Consider the following 6,000-nt stretch of genomic DNA (forward strand, 5'->3'; position numbering starts at 1 on the left):
GTGATCATACTTTTCAATTCTAGACATTTTATTTGGTTCATTGTTCAGATTTGTTACTTCACTTTTTAGAGTTCTTATAGATATTTTTAAGCTTTAAAAAATCTCTAGGCCAGGCGCGGTGGCTCAAGCCTGTAATCCCAGCACTTTGGGAGGCCGAGACGGGCGGATCACGAGGTCAGGAGATCGAGACCATCCTGGCTAACACGGTGAAACCCCGTCTCTACTAAAAACTACAAAAAACTAGCTGGGCGACGTGGCGGCGCCTGTAGTCCCAGCTACCTGGGAGGCTGAGGCAGGAGAATGGCGTGAACCCGGAGGGTGGAGCTTGCAGTGAGCTGAGATCCGGCCACAGCACTCCAGCCTGGGTGACAGAGCGAGACTCCGTCTCAAAAAAAAAAAAAAAAATCTCTAATATAGTAACTATAGTTGTTTTATATTTTGTGCCCAACAATTCTAATATCTCACATCTTTGTGGGTCTGCTTCCATTGTCAGTTGTTTCTGCTGGTTCTTGCTCATCCTGTCTTGTTTCTTTGCCCAGTTATCCTTTATCGTATGCTGGTCATTGTATTTGACTATTAGTTAGGAATAATTTCAGATTTGGGATGATGGCACTTTTCTTGTTTGCTTTGGCTAGGTGCCTATCCATGAAGTGCCAGTAATCTAAGTGCAGGATTTGAGATTATCTAGTGTACTGAGGGATATAAGATCAGACCACAAAGCAGTATAATGACTGACTGCAATTCATCTTTACCATACAGGTCTTACCCTTCAGGATTCTTCCTTAAATTTGGGGTTGGTTTGCCAACCCTGGGTTTCTACCTTAAGTGAGTCCAGGTTTTGACATATGTTTCTGGGGCCCTTTGAGGTCCTCAAAGCCACAGGTCAATTTCTCAGTTGCTTACTTAAAATCACAAAATATTCTCAAGGAAAATGGGCTTTTGTGTGCTAACCTTACCTCTCTGGGTACTTAATTTACTACACTTTTTTTTTCTTTGTTTCTGAGACAAGATCTCACTCTATCACCAAGCTGGAGGGCAATGGGCACAATCATAGCTCGCTGCAGCCTCAGTCTCCCAAGCTCAAGTGATCTTCCACCTTGGCCTCCTGAGTAGCTGGGTCTACATGTGTGTACCACCCCGCCCCCCAGCTAATTGTTTTTTATTTTTAGTAGAGACAAAGTCTGGCCATGTTGGCCAGACTGGTCTTGAACTCCTGAGCTCAAGTGATTCTCCTGCTTTGGCCTGCCAAAGTACTGGCAATTTCTCACTGATTTATTTGCTCTTTACTGTTTTCAAAATATTTGTTTTTATTATTTTGTTCAGTTTTTCTAGTAGTCCTCCTTGAAAGCTTGGCCTGAGTTAGCTCACTTGCCACTATCAGAACATCTGAACTACTTCTTCCTTTTTTCACGGCTGCAAAAGATTTCAACAAATGGAGCTCCCAGGATTATGTAAACGATCCCATACTGAAAAAGCTGTTTCCAAACTTTTCCTGTCTGAATGAATGCTAGAATGCATCCCTTGAATGCATGTCATTTCACAGGAAGATAGAAACTGTGGGTCTTTCCTCCTTGCATCCTTAGCATCTGGTGTTGCCTAGCACATAGTAAGTCCCCCCCCAAAAATAGATGTCAAATACTAGACAAATAATGAAATTGCAATTTTGCTTGTTCTAATCACAGATTCTTTTGTGTTGTTGGTAATAATTACCAGCTGACTTTCTTCCATCCATCAAAGAGCAGTGGGATCAGATGGCCCAGTCTGGTGTCACTTCAGTCTGACACCATCTTGACCACACTTGTTTGTTTTCTTATGTCCTCCTTTACAGTTCACAAAAGGCGAGCAGCAATCCCATATATTCAAATATTTTACCAATAAGATACACCATCCCATCTCCGCATGATCTCAGACTCATTCACCACAAAGTAAAGGGACTGGAATCTGTGATCTAGAGGTACTTTCATCTTCAAATTACAATTGTCCCTCAGTATCCCTGGGGGATTGGTTCCAGGACCCTTGGCAGATACCAAACCCCACAGATGCTCAAGTCCTTTGTATAAAATGTAGTATTTGCATATAACCTACGCACATCCTCCTGTATATTTTAAATTAGCTCTAGATTACTTACAATAGCCAGTACAATATAAATACTATGTAAATAGTTGTTAGGCTGCATTGTTTAGGAAATAGTGAGAAGAAAAAGGTTTGTACCTGTTCAATACAGATATGACCATCTTTTTTTTTCTCTGAATATATATATATATATATATATATATATATATATATATATATATGAGACAACATTATATATTTACATATATATATATATGAGACAGGGTCTCATGCTGCTGCCCAGGCTGGAATGCAGTGACACAATCACACCTCACTACAGCCTCAAACTCCTGGGCTCAAGCAATCCTCCCAGCTCAGACTCACAGTCACTGGAATTACAGGTGCGTGCCACGACACCCAGCTACCTTTAAGATTTTTCTGTAGAGACGAGGTCTCACTCTGTTGCCCAAGCTAATCTTGAACTCCTAGACTTAAGCAATCCTCTCACTTGGCCTCCCAAAGTGCTGGGATTACATGTGTGAGCCACCGCACCTAGCCTGTTTCATTTTTATGAGATTTCTGTATCAGTAACATTTATATAATATCATATATGTTAATTACTACAAGGACTGGATATGTAGTATTGGTTTGTTTGTTTGTTTTTTGAGATGGAGTCTTGCTCTGTCGCCCAGGCTGGAGTGCAATGGCGTGATCCTGGTTCACTGCAACCTCCACCTCCCAGGTTCAAGCGATTCTCCTGCCTCAGCCTCCTGAGTAGCTGGGATTACAGGTGCGCGCCACCACGCCCAGCTAATTTTGTATTTTCAGTAGACACAGGGTTTCACCACATTGGTCAGGCTGGTCTCCAACTCCTGAACTCGTGATCCGCCCACCTTGGCCTTCCAAAGTGCTGGGACGACAGGCGTGAGCCACTGCACTTGACCTGGATGTGTAGTATTTGAATCGAAAAGCCAATCCATTCTCCTGGATAAAGAGTTTATCTTGGTTTTCTTTGAGACTCCCTGAAATCTCTACCATTGGGTTTCTTGTAGAGAAGTGGGGACACCTATATGGATATTTCTGGCTTGATACCGCTTCCCTTAAATCTCTGTATGATGTTCCACCTACAGGGGCTGTGGGAGCTCTGCCCTGTGGGACGAAGCAGAGAAGCAAGCAGAGCCTGAAAAGAAAAATCGTCCGGCTGGGCGTGGTGGCTCAAGCCTGTAATCCCAGCACTTTGGGAGGCCGAGACAGGCAGATCACGAGGTCAGGAGTTCGAGACCATCCTGGCTAACACGGTGAAACCCCGTCTCTATTAAAAAATACAAAAAGCTAGCCGGGTGAGGTGGCTGGCGCCTGTAGTCTCAGCTACTCGGGAGGCTGAGGCAGGAGAATGGCGTAAACCCAGGAGGCGGAGCTTGCAGTGAGCTGAGATCTGAGATCCAGCCACTGCACTCCAGCCCGGGCGACAGAGCGAGACTCCGTCTCAAAAAAAAAAAAAAAAAAGAAAAATCGTCCACCATGACTAACCATCTCCGAGGAGATAGGATCAAGGGACAGGCAGGGAGAGGTGAGTGCTAGGCACCTGCAGCATTGGCAGGGTGCTCTGAAAATGTTACAGAGAGAAGAGAAAGATAACGTCAGAGCACAGTCAAGAGCACTAGTGCAAAGTTACTTCTTAATTTATCTAACATCTGACTTACTTTCTGGGAACAGAAAATTATGACTGTAGGAGGGGATGGAGCTGGGACAGACAGACGGATGATGGCCAGACATGCATGGCTGTCCCAGGGTGAGCTGTGTCAGAAAGGGCCCGGCTCCTGTCACCGCTGTGGTACCCAACTTTCTTGTCATCCCCTCCTCACAAACATATGAGAAGCCTCAAGCCTCCTGAAGGAAATTCCATCTCAGATGAGCCGCTTTTTTTTTTTTTTTTTTTTTTTTGTGAGACGGAGTCTTGCTCTGTCGCCCGGGCTGGAGTGCAGTGGCCGGATCTCAGCTCACTGCAAGTTCCGCCTCCCGGGTTTACGCCATTCTCCTGCCTCAGCCTCCGGAGTAGCTGGGACTACAGGCGCCCGCCACCTCGCCCGGCTAGTTTTTTGTATTTTTAGTAGAGACGGGGTTTCACCGTGTTAGCCAGGATGGTCTCGATCTCCTGACCTTGTGATCCGCCCGTCTCGGCCTCCCAAAGTGCTGGGATTACAGGCTTGAGCCACCGCGCCCGGCCTGAGCCGCTTTTCAGGACGCGTGCGACAGGGTTCAAGTCAGAAATCTCACATAACCCAAGCGAATTTTTCTCCTTGCTGATGCTCTAATACTAATCATGGTTATTCTATCATAATTGGATGTTTCTGTCTTGTATCATTCCTATAAATATAAAATGAAGAAAGCCTTGGGAATGACATGGCTTATTCAATCAGCAGAGCCTGCAATCTGAACGTGGACTCAAAAGTTACTCTTCTGGTTTTGAATTTTCCAAAGTTTGATTTCCAAATTCTTGATTTTTCAAATATCAATTCAGTAAGACACAGACTCAAATTAAAATATATACATATATAAAAACTGGACCATTTGTCTGTATTACTTAAATAACCAGAGCGTTGATTTTTCACCAATGTGCCTTTTGCTCATCTATGTCCCAAACACACTTCCAGGTGATATCAAGAGAGGCTAGATCATTATCTATCAATAACACATTTGCTTTCTTAAGCGCATTTAAAAAGGCAGGAATAGAAAACAAAGTCAGAGAAAGGACATGAATTTGCCTGAGGAGAGTTCCTTATGAGGGAGGCACAGTGGCCTGCTGACAGGGCAGGTGAGGCTTCCTTGAGGAACTAACAAGAGGTCAGATTCACCCGGACTCTCTACTAGGCCAGCAGTGAGTGGTTCTTTTCTTCATCTGTTTTGGCCCAAGGGACATTTCAGGAAAATTTACTGGCTGGTTTTTTTTTCCCCCATTCAAAATAAAAATACTGGCAGGTGTGGTGGCTCACACTTGTAATCATAGCACTTTGGAAGGCCAAGGCAGGTGGATCACTAGAGCTCAGGCGTTTGAGACCAGCCTGTATAGCATGGCAAAACCCCATCTCTACAAAAAAATACAAAAATTAGCCGGGTGTGATGGCGCAGGCGTGTAGTCCCAGCTACTTGGGGGACTGAGGCAGGAGGATCACTTGAGCCTGCGAGGTGAAGGTTGCAGTGAGCCGAGATGGCTCCACTACACTCCAGCCTGGATGACAAAGTGAGACTGTCCCAAAAAAACAAACAAAAGAAAATACTGAGTTTTGTAGAAAAAATATTATTCCTTCAAAGTTAAGATGACCAACAAGATAAGGCACTGCTGTTAGCACTAACATCCAGGCACGTTTAAGAAGTAGGAACGGGGAGGTGCTTCTTAGCGTTTTGATCATGAAAGCAGGTTGCAGTCTAGGACCAAGATTCCCATTCTAGATGATCTTGACCTTCTGATAGAAAAGAACCCTCCAATTTCACATTTTCTATCTGGCCTAGATGAAATTATGGGATACTTTTGGACATTGGTATCCTTCATTCTTTCAACAGCAGCTTGCAATTGTTTTGTCCAACTCCTAGATGCACTTCAAACTGTGAAATTGTATAAGACAATCTGCCTTCAAGAGACTGTGACACTCTCTCTGATTACCAGCGTGAGCTGCTCGCAGGCCCAACCCATGTGGTCTTTGTGAGCCACACACCACTGGCCCATACCAAACCCCTTCACATTCTGCCCCTGTGACAAATCACTAAAATATCTTTCTGGAAAAACAAAACCAAACCTCTGGAAGTTACCATATTAAAAACAAGTAATCTTTTTTTTTTTTTTTGAGGCGGAGTCTCGCTCTGTCGCCCGGGCTGGAGTGCAGTGACCGGATCTCAGCTCACTGCAAGCTCCGCCTCCCGGGTTTACGCCATTCTCCTGCCTCAGCCTCC

General features: G+C 44.5%; 1 protein-coding gene across 1 annotated transcript in view; it reads right to left on the minus strand.

The window, feature by feature from the left end:
- The window catches only part of NINL (ninein like), a 129,594-nt gene that overhangs the window by 63,024 nt on the left and 60,570 nt on the right, over positions 1-6,000 (minus strand). The window lies entirely within an intron of this gene.

This window comes from Piliocolobus tephrosceles, chromosome 20 (genome assembly GCF_002776525.5).
Source record: "Piliocolobus tephrosceles isolate RC106 chromosome 20, ASM277652v3, whole genome shotgun sequence".
In the NCBI taxonomy this organism is placed as follows: Eukaryota; Metazoa; Chordata; class Mammalia; order Primates; family Cercopithecidae; genus Piliocolobus; species Piliocolobus tephrosceles.